This window comes from Columba livia, chromosome 2 (genome assembly GCF_036013475.1).
Source record: "Columba livia isolate bColLiv1 breed racing homer chromosome 2, bColLiv1.pat.W.v2, whole genome shotgun sequence".
NCBI classification, from domain to species: domain Eukaryota; kingdom Metazoa; phylum Chordata; class Aves; order Columbiformes; family Columbidae; genus Columba; species Columba livia.
The window spans coordinates 25,950,239-25,965,458 of NC_088603.1; positions in this window are offsets into that span (position 1 = coordinate 25,950,239).

Genomic DNA, 15,220 nt, shown 5'->3' on the forward strand with positions numbered 1-15,220 from the left:
AAAAGCTTGGTTTGCTTCTGATCTGCAAGGGGAAAAACTAGTCCTTGGCCAGACCTGCTTAGCAAACCCTGGATGTGCGGTGTAGATTACAGCTTGTGAGCACTGCTGAAGGAACAGCCTTCCTTCTTTTGCCCCTGTCCCCTAAGGGGAGAAAAAGGGACAAGTGATCAGTGGCTGTCGCAAATCTATCTGTGAAAGGTTTGCATCCCCTTCTAATTTTCACAGATGTGAGTGGCAAAGGCACGTCTCGTGATACCGAAGATGGAGCTTATTTCATGCAAAGCTGTGGATGTGGGTTGTGCTCTTGACTTGTCCTGCTACCACGGAACACACAAAATTATAGATCCTCCTGTTCTTCCCGTCTGAGTGATATATGTGGGGTCTTTACCCTTTGAGACCTTGTTTATGGTTAATGCTTATAAAATTTCTGTATTGCAAGCTGTACTTCAGTGACTTGAACTTTGAATAAAGCCAGTGTTTAAACAAACAAACAAAACAACAAAGCAAAACCACACACACAAAAACCCCCTCCACCATGATTGAAATGATAAATAGTGCTGTCTCTTAGCAAAATCCTCAAAAGGCCAGATGTTAGCAGGCACCTACTATATCATAAAGGATGCAAACAGAGATGGATAAAAAATGCTGATTTATTGCATGTGGGTGATGGTATCTATTTTATTTATAACCACTGCTTGAAATGGCATAGTATAAAGACTAAACACTGCACCAGACACTAGGATTATGGTACAAGTATGGAAATAACACAGTTTGCAAACAGCAAAGTTTCCATGCTTGTTGGCTATTTAAGGATATCTGTGAATGTTGTGTATGCAGTGCCAGAGCTGTTTTTCATCACAGTGGGGACTTGGTTTTTAAAGATCTCCTGTTTTTCCATGAGATCCTGAAGTGTGCTGTGGAGCAGCATCTTCAAACTATACTAAAGACTTCATAAATCTGTGTGCTTTTTGTTTGCTTGTTTCTTTCTTTTTTAAATAAGCATTTGTGGGGTCCTGTTCCGATTTTGGACTCAGGAAGGTTCAAAAATGATTCCAAGAGTGAGATTAGGACACAAACGTGGTCAGATGCCCCTAAACAAGCTTATTTTCTTTTTATGCCTAAAGACAGAGTAAATCTATTTCATTTTCACACCTAAAGCTATAGCAACAGAGAGAAAGCGGGGGAGAAATTAGGAGGAAAGTTAAGTAAGCATGCAAGAAGATAAGCAAGAGATAGTCACCACCAAGGATCCAAATGTCATCTTCTGTGGGACAGCTCTCAGGTTTCAGGCCTCAGTAGCGCTGGCAGTTTGCAGGTCTCGGGTCCATGTGGTATCGGAGTTCAGGTCGCAGAAGGTGTTGGCAGCACTTGGGCCTCAGATCTGCCGGTCCTGGGTGACAGGTTTTGGTCCTGGTGGTGAATGGCCACGCTTGCACATCGTAACTTGGTCATTTTTCAGCAGTTGGTGGCGGGTGTTGCCTGAGCGCACTGCAGGCCTGGTCGCAGATGTTGGTGGCTGATATTGCTGGAACTTCACTTGAGCTTCCATAAGCTTCAAGCATTTTTGAGTTTTAGCAATTCACAGTGATCATGCATTTTGCACTTTAATTCACTGTATTTAGGCCTTTACAGTGACCCCAATTAAGCAAGCAGTGTGAGCAAGCATTCTTCTGTAACAAGCAAGCCTTAAGCATGTTATTTTAGCAAGCAAGCTTTGAGACAAATAATTCACAGAATCACAGAATGTTAGGGGTTGGAAGGGACCTCAAAAGATCATCTAGTCCAATCCCCTTGCCGGAGTGGGAACACTTAATTCACAATATCTCAGCCTTCCACACTTACGCCGCGCGTTAAGGACCACTGTGTTCCACACACACTCGAACCGTATGCTGAGAGCCATCGTCTCTTACACCATTGAGTCAATAATATGCCATATGATAAAGTACATGCCTGAGAAACTAATGAAGAGATGAGTAACCTCTTTGGTTTTTTTTGTGGTGGATCCATTGATAAATTTTAGTTTGGTGGAATACTCTGTCCAGTTGCAGAGGATTTACATGTATAAACTAAACTAAAAATAGTTGGATGTGTCCTAAACTTGAATCTACTTGGCTGTCCTGTTAAAGAGAGTTCCCCCAGTACCCCTCAGCTCTGCTGGATTGGTCTGAAACTTTTGATCTGGATATATGCGTAAAAGGAAAGCAACTTTCAGAGTGGAGATATATAGATCTATGTGTTATATTTGTAGATTATCTTGCATATAATTCAATATTGTTGGATTTAAAACCAGCAAAGAAGTGTCTAAATGTTTGTTGATCTTTGAAAAACAAAATACATGAGGAAGCTGAAGATGTAGAAGAGATGCAGTGAAGTGCCTCTTTTCACTAAGCACGAAAGTAATGAATGTGCAAAAGGACTGAAGACATTTCTGAAGATTTTTTTACAAGTAAATCCAAGGTTCATACTTGTATGTTTTTCCTGCCCTATATCTCTAGTAATTTTTATTCATAAGTACCACTATTCATAAACAAAAAGTCAATCTGTTCATTGTATTTTGGTAAAGAATAAAATAGAAATGTCACCTCAGCCTTAAAATAGCATGGATCCTTGTACAGGACAGACATTGTCAGGATTATACTGTGGCTGCTGTCTGTGAGCTCAGGGATTTCACGTAGAATATGCACCATAGAACTGTTCCTTTTGAAATTCATATATCATAGTGTAAATACAAACAGGCACACAGAGCTTTATGTGTAATGTAATTCAACACTGGGGATCATGAAAAAGAACAGCAAAATTCAACAACAAGCAACACATTATTGGTTTCTCTGCCATCACTTACATTAATATTAATAGCTGACCCTGAAGACCGGGTAGGCAGGGCAGAGATGTTTCCTTTTGTGAGTAACTGATGTCCACTGAGGACAGGGTCGTAGTCTAGGTCTGAATTCAGAGCTTTGAGTACATCTGAGTTAGCGTGCTGCTCGCACTGCCACTGACGTGTGCTGTGTAGGAAGCATTGTGCAGAGCCTGCTGAAGAGGAGCTCCAACCCAGCCCAAAGCACTGTGAGCATCAGGTTGGACACTGCTGGTGGAGCGTGACACTCCTGCACCTAAGCAGAGACTATTGATAGCTGTCCTTGTGGTCCTGGCTGCCTGGGGGGATACCTGCCCCAAAGTCATGAAACTTGGGGTTGGAGGATGGGCAGAATTGGGCTGAAAGGTGAAAGTATAATATGTCAGTGTGGGGAACATTCAGCTGGTTCCAGGACAGCTCTCTGTTCTCTTTAAACCTGAAACCTCAATAAATGTGGGAATTCTCATTGCCTGATGTAGTCATTAGCACAGTACTAAGCACATGTGAGTTTTCAGGACCATTTATTTCTTGAAAATGTCATCAATGTAAATGAGTTTGACCAGGGGCTCCTTCCTGGCCCTGAGCTGCCGACATCTGTCTCCTCCAGAGCAGTTTGAATATTTAAGCAGCCAAATGCTCCAACCAGCTGAACATTCATAGGCAGTTTATCACATACTACATTTCAACTAGAAAAAGTTGTTGCCATGAATAGTAATGCCTCAAAGCTGTAATCCCATTAGCCCTTCCTTCTCCCCTGGCACACACAGCCTGACGTTGTGCTGGTGTGTCTGCCGTTCGACAGGGCATTCCTTCTGAGAGCGTGCAGAGCCTTTGTGCAGGGAAGGAGAGATCTGTCTGTTTTTGCTGAGATGTTTACTGCAGCTTTCTAATGCTCAACATTTCTGCAGTGGGATGCAGGGCTCTGGGTGCTGCACATGTTTTTGCCTGCATGCACTAAGAAAGCCCTTGCTGTTCGTGGCTGCCCTGGCCCAGGGTGAAGCAGCTCCCTATGGGTGGTACATTCTGTAAGAGTTCGGAGATGCTGCACACTGCAGCAGCCAGGTCAGGGACCTCTCCTGGGCTCTGGTTTAGGTTCTGCTCTGTCTTGGTGCCTGGTGTAGGGAATTCTGGTTTATTTTCCTGTACTTTCTCTCCTAGCTATAAAAGGAAAGATGTTATCTGCCATGTGTTATGAAGTGCTATCAGGCCATGGTTGTGTAGGCATGAGCTGTACTTTCTAGAGAGTGACTTAACCCTAGGGAAGCTGAAACATCAAATCTTCATGGAGAAGAAAACACATAAGGAAGCTGTCTTCCCTGTGTCTTGGGGATTTTAGGTGCTGTTTCCTTTGCAGCAGGAGAGAAGCCAGCAATCTCAAGTATGTTCCTTCTTTTGATCCTAGGCTTCAAACAGCACTGTTGGCTGTGTAGCTGGGGACACTCCTATGGACCAGAAAACAGACTGAGCTATGGTCTGGGCTCTTCTAAGAGGTGTCACTGCATTACAATAATCTGCTCCCACCAGAAATAATAACCAGGCACATCAGATAGGCAAGACTGGACAAAATTTAGGTGGGATTTAACTTTTTATAAATTAAAGTATGAAAGGATACTAAAAATATGTACATACACACGTGCATCCTGATGGCTGTCCTGTAAACCATCAATAAAAAGCTCTCATGCTCTGTGTGAATCATGGGAATAATTAGACAGTAAGAAGATAAGTACCATGGAGATACCATAAAGATGCAGACTGAGAGACAGTGTACTGGGAGAGACTTCCAAAGACACACAAAGTGTAAGGAGGCAAGACATTTGCAAATAAGATCTCATCTTTATTGTGATGTTCAGCATGACTTCTAGGTAAAGGAAAACATATTTTGGAGAGCTAATCAAGGCATTTTTCATTTAGGGTTCAAGTCTTTATCCTCCTCTTCTACATAACAAGGCTTCATTGCATCAGTTTTTCTACTTTTCCATTCATTTGTACCCGTAGCCTGTATTTTCTTCCGTACACATCTGCACACCTGATTCAGGCAGGGACCCTTTCCAGAGTAGGCTGACTTGGGGAAGGTCTGCCCGGAGGAGTCCGCAGCAGCGCTGCTGGCAAAACTGTTCATGGGAGAGGAGCCAAGGCTGCCACAAAGGCATCAGGCTCCATGTGGGACATCTCAGGCCAGTCAGAGGTATCTGCTGGCTTTATGAACCAAACATCTGCTCTTCTGCCTGCGGAACCTCTTACCTCACTGAAGGGGGCACAGGAAACTCCAGGGATCACCTTGATTTTCTTTTCCTTGAAGGATAATTTATTTTTTTTAAGGCACTGAGTTACGATCTAAATGCCAGAATTAATACACAAAGGAGCTAGATGCGGAGGGGCAAGAACTGTGCAGAAAAGACTTAAGATCTCATTTGTCCACAAAACCCAGGAAAAAAATAAAAAAGGCAAAAAACCCGCTCTTGAGCATGTGTTTTCTTTTGTGAAGTCCAAATCTCAGACTGTTCCAAATAAAATATTCAGGTAAAGAGATCAGGAAAGAGTTCTGTCCAATGCCCATCCATACTTTTTCAAATCTGTCTATTGAATAATGAGAAATGATGAGATAATATCTCTAGAGTTTTTTTTTATAGGCACTAAATTGTTTGCTTAGCTTCATTTGCCTGGGTGAATGTTCAGACTCTAAGCTGGTAGGCTCTGTTTAAGATTCTGGGTGATTATTTCCCATGAATTTGTGTGCTCTTATTTAATGCTTTTAGGTTGAGACTTATTTTTCTATTTAATTTCATTTTGCTTTATTTTAAATTACTGAATTGTATGAATAATTAAAACTCATATATTAACATCTAATGAATGGTCTGTAGGGCTGGGAATTGGACTGAATGATGTGCGTGGGAAGTGAAGCTTCAAGTTAAGTGAAATTTGCTGGAGATCAGTATGTGCCTGGTTCACAACCTGGAAGTAAAATGAACACAATCTTATCTGGGATCATCTGGTACTTCATGATAAATCTTTCTGGTCTCACTATTTCATAAGGTCAGCGAAGGATTTGGAGTCTGAACTCTTCTGCATTACAACCTTGTATTCTTTCTTGAAAATGGGCTACTGTTCATACTTGGTCTGTTTAAAAACATTATCTTTTTAAGGAAAAATAAATTTTAAAAAAAGAAGAAGACTGTGGGATTCTTTAAGTATTTTACTAATATGTTCACCTTGCTTTACTTCTACAGTGTGGAGTAAAAGCAGCAGAAGACAGATTAGAGCATTATCAGCTTTCACATAAATCTGGCAGGTTAATTTTTGACATTTTATTTATTTTACAGTGCCCTGCATAAAAGAAGATATTAATGGTCAGACGCAGCTTATGAGGGGAACACTAGTCATTGGTGTTCCAATTTATGACTATTGTAACAGCACTGGGGTGCTCCAGTCATGGAAAACATCATCGCCATGCTGGGCTTTCAGTAAAAAATATGGAATCAATGGTTTATGTTGCTTCAGTGGGGCCTAAATGTAAGAATAACATAGCTGGAGGGCCATGTTTGGCTGATCTCCATTCCCCTCGTTCCTCCCCTCCTGCCTCCCTTTCTGGGTCAATTCAGGAGCCTGACTTTGGGGTGCCGAGTTGGCTGGTGGAGCAGCCTCTCTCCACGTTCGCTGCATGAGTCTGAAGAGCAGTCTCCGATTCTGCGCTGCCCAGCATGAGCACCTTCTGCCAACACACCCAGGCCTGGCTTTGGTGTCAGTGAGGGTGGAGGTATCAGCTCCTGGAGCCAAGAGCAGAATCCAGCCCCGCGACTGCCAGGGTGACAAGCGGTGCCTCCCTCTGTGGGATCTTTTTTGACCTTCTGTATTGTGTCACCTGTTAAAAAATCAAATTAGTATACCCTGAAGAGGAAGGAGGGCTCATCATTAAGTCTAACGCCTTCCAATGAGAGCAAAGGCAGCCACCCAGGCTGAGGAGAACAGGACTGGGGAGGGCAGGACATGCTGCTGGCACCTCTTTGCTCTGCTGAGGAAGGCATAGAGCTTCCAGCTTTCCTCCCAGACCTTGTGGTGGTTGGGGAATCAGGCTGTCACCTCCTCTTACCCATCACGCTGGTGGGAGCAGAGCTGTGGTTGCAGAGGGCTTCCAAGGAGAGGGGTGGAAGAGGCCAGGGCAGCTGGCCAGGGGAGGACTGGAGGGCACCAGGTGAAAAAGCAGGCTGAATGAAAAGGACAAAGGAACTTGTGAGCAGAGAAGACATGTCTGCCAAAAGAAAGCCATCTTCTGTTTTCTTTTACTTCCTTTCCCATGCTGTTGAAGCCCAGGAGCAGCCCGAGGGACCACACAGAGGGCTGCTGCTCTCTCCTGGAGTCACAAGCTTTCTGCCACCATGTCCTGAGGGGTCATCATCCTTCCCAATGAAATCACCAGCCAGGCTCTGCTGCCTGACTTTTGCATTAGCAGAGTTTAAATTAGGCCATCACTCTGAAATGCCAGCCACCATTTGCTACTGACAGGTGAGAGGATGCAAGCATAATCAAAGGAACAAATTAATCCAATCTGATTTATCTAATCTTGGTTCAAACTAAATTCTCAGAGGTTACAGGAAATACAGGGAAAATGGTTTGTGTGTTTGATAGGGTCTTCCACGATCTACCCCAATATAAGACAGGAGGAGGCCAGCTGAGCAAAGTGGCTTCTCTCTCACCTGCCATGGAGAGGGAAAAACCACCCTGCTATTCCTCTCCTCCACTCCTAGTCAGCCTAATACCTAGTTTTTTGTATTCATCTTGACTTATTATTTCGTATTCAAACCTATGTAAATGGAAATGAAGGGTGTGTTGACTAGTTTCTCCTGAAAGGCACAGAAAACATTGTGTTTATAGAAGCAGTCATTCTTCACTATGCATTATATCTCTGTCTGGGTATCAGTGAAAAATCATTTGCAGAATGGGTGTACATGTATTGTCTGTTGTTTAAAGTGCCTATTTTTGTGAAGATGATGCTAGTCCAAATAATTAGGTGTAATGGAGAGGGAGTAGATAGATGGTACAAAGTGCTGCAAAAAGGCTGAATTTGGTTAGAAAGAAGACTTAAGATTTCATTACTCCCATTGCAGTCTCTAAGAGCAAGGTAACCTGAAAAGGAAAGAGACTACTTTGACAAATCACCTTTATTTTCCTTCCTACAATAACTCATGGACAAAAGACAGATTGTTTTTTTCGATGCACTGTGTCAGATAATTCTCTCCTCTGACTCATCCACCCTCCTCAAACCTTAACTTGAGTGAAATGGCAATTTGATTGTACTCGTATATATCCCGCTGTCTGTGTAAGTGGACACAGCTGTGTGCTTCAAGGTTTACTACAACACCACAGTCTATGTTTTCTCTATGAAATGTGAAGGTTCCAAACAGTTCCGAATGTACAGGAGGAGAGGTGGGATAGGACTGGTGCCATTGCCCTTCCAACCAGCAGCAATCAGGCCATTGCCAGTGTCCCCTCCTGATTTGATCTTGTGCCCTTAACTGGAGGAAGCAAGGAAGAAACCTAAGCAAGGTCTAAAAGGTCTAAAAACAGGACATTTTTCTGAACATATTGGGGCATTTAGTCCAGTACAGAGATGCACAATGCTGGCCAGGACCTAAAGCCAGTCAGCTGTCTTGAAAAATAAATTCCCAATGTGGAGGAGATCAGAGGAAATGGTGAGAGTCCTGTTTCCTACAGTCTTGCAAACAAGGTCATCGAGTTTTTTTAAAGAGCTTTCTTGTAACCTTAACTATCTGCCCTGGTGTGATGTAGCTTCAGTGTCACTGTGTTGTTTTGTGTCAGAAAGGAATATGACTGAAACTTTCACAGTTTTTCAAAGTTAACTTTGAAGGTATGAATGAATCCCAAAATATAGAGGAGACCCTCACAACTGAGATAAAGAGAACTGAAGTAGTTTAAGTCCAGAAGACTTTCTCAAAAACATCAGTGGAGCACAGAAGGAGTTGGAAGGTGGCCAAGCCCAGCTTCAGCTGACACAAAGGCGGTGAGGAAACTGACTTTGCAGGGAAGGATTTGGAGAAGAAAACCTGGGCAAAATATTGCCTTCCAAACTTTCATCAAAATATGGCCTGAAAAAGTAAATCCGGTGACTGAATTCCAATTACATACAAAAGATTCTGAAATAAGTCTTTGAGACAAAAACCATTAGTAAGGCAAGAAGGAAATGTTTTCCTCCATAGAAAGTCAAATATACTTCTTATTCCACAGAGATATACATGCATTCACGGCCAGTGCTATATGTGAACTCTGTCAGACATGTTTCTCCACACTAATCCACTTGCAAATTCATTCAGTGAAGTACAACTTAACCTCAGATTATTAATTTTAAATGCACTATCAGATTTCTTTGTTTTTTCTTTGCTTTTTGTCTTCTTTAACTTGAGTAATGGGCTGTGGGAACAAAAAACAACAACAAAAAACCCCATGTTGCTTGCATCCTTAGCCTTTAATACATCTTTTCTTTATTGACCAGTATCAGGGCTCAGATTACCATTATATTTGGTGTTGAGCTGCTGAAGATGCTACTGTGCCTTTAGTTTTAGTCTCCATCCTCTCCTTCCTCAGCTGAGATATTTTACAGGAAGGAGGGGGGAGGCAGGATAAGTCCCAGCTCTTGTTTTGGTTGGGAATGTGGGTCTATTTTTTTTTCCCACAGAGGGAAAAGCAGCAAGACTTCAGGATCTATAAAAACAAACTCCTGCTTTTATTTATTTAGTTTCATTATTTTATTTTAATTTAATTTTAATGATTTTAAAGAAATGTTCCATATATTAAAGTCTTATATTTCATTTTTGCTTTCAGGGGTTTTTTATTTTAATTCAATGTTTAAAGAATAGGATATTTTGCAGGTATTATGTGCCAAGAAATCCTCTGCTTTGAGCTTCTTAGACCTTGGTAGTGTCTCTTGATATACATGCACTGTTGGTTATACAATATTAAGCTCCTCTTAGGGTTTTGATTTAATGGGGGTTAAACTGAGAATGATCAGCTCAGTGACCATCTCTGAGTTAAATATTTCAGGAATTACTGGTGCTGAGCGGAACAGAAATCACTCTTCAGCACCTCCTTATTTTGATGTAACCAGATTTTCTGACCTAGTGGGGAATGCCTGGAATATTTGGCCAATGCTAAATTTGTACCAGGGGGTCTGCATGTGACTGACTTAACTGTTCTGCCTATTTTAAGCTATACTTAACAGTACTTTTAATAGTGCTATAGGCATTGCTGAGTATTGTGAGAAGTTACAGAATTCTATTTGTTCTATTTATTATATTTAGGAGACCCCTCCAGTGGCTTGCTAGCTGCTCATGACTTACACCATGAGAAGCTTCACTAGGCAGCTCCTGAGGACAGTCGAACATAGACTCTGATGACCTAGGACCTGCCCTGGAATGAAGCCCTCTGCTTTTCTTATCAGCTATTTTAAAAGCCCAAGTGTTTAAATCTTTAAAATTAACCACACCAAAAGTAGTGAGAAAACCAAAAACCCAAACTATCCCCTGAAAGAGATAAATTCAACAATTTAGTTCTGAAATTTTACCTGTATGTAATTTAGTGGTATAAATCATCAAGGAAATTACATATCATTTCATCAAACAATGTTATGGGAATCAAAACATACTATGTCTTGGTAGGTAGAGGTTAAAATGATTAAATGTTTTGACAGAGTAAAAAAAAAAAGAATCCATGGTGCTTTTTCCCAAATCAAAGAGCACCAGTGACTTGCTGAAGTGTGTCAGTGACATTTGGCAGAAGAGTTATCCAGACATAAATTGACCAGGTGCATCTATTCTTCATCTGTCCCTCAGGCTACATGCAGCACAAACAGACACAGTATTTATTTCCCAGCGAGAGTATTGCAAGTCAGTGAATTGTGATACCTGCTTCATTTTGGTTCCTGGCTCCTAACAGTCCCCTGCTCTGGGCTGCTGGTGGAGACCATGAGCTGCAGGGTGGCGTCTGGCTGCAGTGGGCACGCTGAGGTCTCCTGCCCAGCCAGAGGAACAGGTGAGTAGGTGTCCAGCAGAAATCAGCGACCACGCCATCCATCTAACAAGGTGCCTGTCTTGTTTCTACTTGTAAAGTGACTACACCAGCCGCTGAGTTGGAGGTGTCAGGTTTCTTGAAGGTGCTGGACTTTGCATGCATGAGATTTCTAATGCATACATGTCTGCATGGGATCACTGGGAACCTTGTGTAAATCAAAAGGCTCTCTGTGAGTTAATCTGCCTGTTCAATGAATCTTCCATGACTGTGAAAGCAGGCTGGCTAAGACCAGTCATCCTTCCACACACATTTTCTGAAACGATCTGTGAAACTTCTGGATGACCAAGAATGTGAAGTTGTTCCTAAATTGATTTATGCTGCTTCAAAGAACATGTGGAATGGATCTGCCATTTGATTTAGGAGCTTGCAATGTCATTTCTCAGAAACATATCTTTCTCAGAACCTGTAATGTCTTTGTACCTGGGACAGGAAGGATTTCTACTTGCAATATTTCATGGAAATACAGCTTGTATAATTCCAAACGTACATGAAGAGCTGCAGCAGGTTGTCTCTGTCAAAAACTATTAGGACAGTACTGAATAAAGTTAGTCTGCTAATTCTTCGAAATAAACGGTATTTAAAAAACAAAACACAACAAAACTCCCACGCCCAAAATCCAACCAACCACAAAAAGCTTCATTTATGCATATTTCTGTACTTCCTTTTTATAATTCAAACCACTAACTTTTATGTGGGTTTTTTTTTTTTGCATTTTTATTGATATTGATTAATATTATTAAGTTTACAGTTGCTTGGTAACTGTTGACAGGCTTCTGCTTGTCATATCCATAGAGAATGCAGGAGAACATACAACAAAAGCATGAGTTGGTTGTACTGCTGTCCACACAAAATGTGCTATCCAGGGAAATTCCTCAGGCTGCTCGAGTTTGCTTCCCTGTTTTATTTCATCCTGTGGCCTTTTCTGGAATTTTCTTGCATGTTTCTGCTCCTCTGCTCTTTCTCCCTCACTCTCCGCTGCTTTCTTCACCAGGAAAAAAAAAAACCTCCTGAAATTTCCAGGCCTTTCTATTGTGCTCAGGTCTTATATGCATAATGACTAATTCTTAACTCTGAATTTATTCCAATGTGTCAAAAGCTCCACTTGCTCTGTGACTGCCAACGAGCACCTTTGGCTTTCCTTAGACATTTACTACGCAACACAATGAATCATTCACTGCAATACAGTGGTGTCTGAGAGCCTGAGACAACACAAAATTGATCTGATCTAATAACAGAGTAACTATTCATAAGAGATACTGTATAATTGATCTGGATGAGAGATCAGCTGCGTAAGCTGGTGGGTGGCCAGGAGGGAAGCATTTAGGAGGACTTTACTCTTACATTCAAATTCTTTTTACAGGCAAATGGGAGAACAAAACTTTGTATGTGAACACAGGAGTTTGTTGTTTGCCTAAGGAGAAGTTTCTATATTATAATAATAATATAGATTATCAGTCCAGTTACAATACTATATATTCATATTGCATATATTTAATTCAAATTGATACTGGAAATCCTTGATAATATAGTTAAAAATGTTACAAAAGAAGATCTCCTTCCTATATATATTTCTTATGCTCAACCTTGCAATGCTTCTCTGGGCGCCAGGCCAACAATTTCAGTGTATGCACCTGTGCAGGGGTTATGAGGAGCTGCCAGTGCCCTGCAGAATTCACTGGGAAGAGAATTGTGTTCTGTCTCCCCCCTTTTTGTCAGGAGATATGTAGTGCTAAGTTTTCTTACTCTACTGTCTTGGGATCCACTTGTTTGTTTGTTGTTTGTTTTTTAGCACAATTTGTTTCTGTGCTCTATTCCCAGTTATTAAGTTTTTCTATTCTCTTTGTTACCGCTAGAGCTGGTTTTAGCAGAGCAATGCACATTTACACCCCTGTAGGGATGGTTGACTTGATCAGCATGACTTTTTAAAAAATCTATGAGCTCTGGTATCATCCTGCATCTGCCATCTTCCACACCAATTTCATTCCAGGCAGTTCATAGGCACTTTGGTCCACACATTACAGATACTCATTAAATGATAAGCTGCAGCTCAACCAAAACAAGCTGAGGCAACAATTACCAGATGTTAGACAGTTAAAAGTTAAAATCAGGTCCATCCAAGGCAGCACCTCAGATTATGCAGTTTCAGGCCAATATAAACTCTGTAACTATTAATGGCAAAAATCACATTTACTGGCCTATATTATCTGGACTCTTTTGTTCAGTCTTAGTGTAGGACCCTGGCTTTGTTGAAAGCTATGTTGGAAGGGTTAGTTGCTGACTAGTTTTTACAGATGTCAAGGTTTTTTTAACTGTGCATGATGCATCGAAGGATGATTATTTGTCAGATGTCTCGGTGCCACCACCTCCATACTCACATCAGACATGTCAAGCAGTTCCTTTTAGCACAGAAACACATTCAGTTCCACACACATGAATTCCAAATGCTTGCAATTTTGCTTTTACTTTCAAAATGGACTGTAAAAATGGTGTTGCATTTTTGCTAGCTTTTACCATCATCTAGATGAATGAGGTGTGCTATATATGTTTACTATCCCAAATGCTTTCTGACAGAAATAACAATATTTTTGTATTTAGGCCATGCTTTTCATATCAACATCAGGTTTTAATAAAGAAAGGCCTCTGAATTTTGAAGTGACCATGGCTGGTTGAAGAAAGGAGTCTCAAAGTATCTCATTTTTCACATCTTGTTTGATTTCTCAACATTGGTGGGAATTCAGAGGAGAAAATCTGTTGATGCAAAAAGTTGTTGCCAGTGCCACTGGGAATTCAGACATTGCCATGGCAAGTTCATCAAGTTCCCATTTGACTTTCAGCAGGGACCATTCAGGTTTGGAGTAGGTTGGTATGAAGCAATTTTCTAGGAATGATGTTCAGTAGAGTGTGACCTCTGCACTGAGGTGATTTTGCTCATATCACATGCAGAGTTCTTCCTGTTTGAGGCACAGGTTGATAGTATCCAGCCTCTTGTAATTTAATTCCAAATTGGTCTGGAATTTGAGAGTAAATTTGTATGTGTATAGTAGATTGCATTATACTACTGCTGTATTTCTTTCAAAGATTATTATGTGTGTAAACTGAATGTCAGGTATTTAAACAGCTCCAATCCTGTGAGTACCTCAGATGATTAATTCTTCGTGTCCATTGCTAAGTGCTTGATCCAAAATACATTGAGCCAATGGAGAGATCAACATCAAATCTTAAATCCTTAAATCTTCAAAGTCTTTGTCTGTAGGAGCTGGGTTCTGCTCACTGTTTCACTAAGGTAACACAGAGAGTTCATACAACACAAGAGCGACAGGCCTAGATCAAGCTCTTGTGAATACTGCTGCCTTACAACTAATTCCTGTTTCCCTCTCTGCCATCCCGATTGCTGCTGTGAAGCAGATAGATTGATTTATTTTCTGCATGTAATGGGATGCTTACCCTTTGGTTCCATTTCCCTGATAAGTTGTTTGAGTCGTTTGTGTATGTTGACTGAGAATAAACAAGTTGGGAGCACATAGATCATAGGATGGCTTATGTTTTTACTAGCGAGGTGGCTCTTGTTGGGTTTTAGACTGGAAACTCCCATGGAACCCTGGAGAGAGAAACCAACCCTGGGAGCTCAGATATGGCAAAGGCATCAAATGAAAAAAACCCGAAAGCAACAGATTTGTGGGAACATAATGCCCCTGGAACCCTCCTTATATTAAAGTCTAACATAGCTCATACTGTGTATTTCTCAAATAAAAGTATAGTTCCTCATAAAACAAATATTCAAAAGTTTTAAATATTTCAAAACAGTTTTTTTGATGTGTTATACAAACGTGCTCCCAGTACATAAGTTTGTATAAAATTTAAATGTTTCATATCCTGCTCTTTCCCTCATTAGATTATTGCAGGAGTATATTTTCACTCTGTTTCCATTTTATGAAAAAAGTGTTGGATGTGAAAAGGAGTAGCTCTGACATCCACCAGCAGAGAAGCAGCACTTGTGAAATTCGTTTGCACATAACCACAAAATGCTGAAGGGTATGCTTCACGTCGTTTGACTTTGTTCTGAAAGAAATGGGACCATTCAAACAAGTAACTTCAGATGTTTGTTTAGGTACTTTGCCAAATCAGAGTATAGTTTAAGTGAGTAAATGTTATCTAGTGATCGATCTTCAGAACTCTTCACTGGAAAATATATTGGCAATATTAGACTCCTATATTAAATACAGATAAACCAGCGAACTAGCATGAGTCAGGAGGCAAAACTGAGCAAGAGAAGAGGCAGCAACC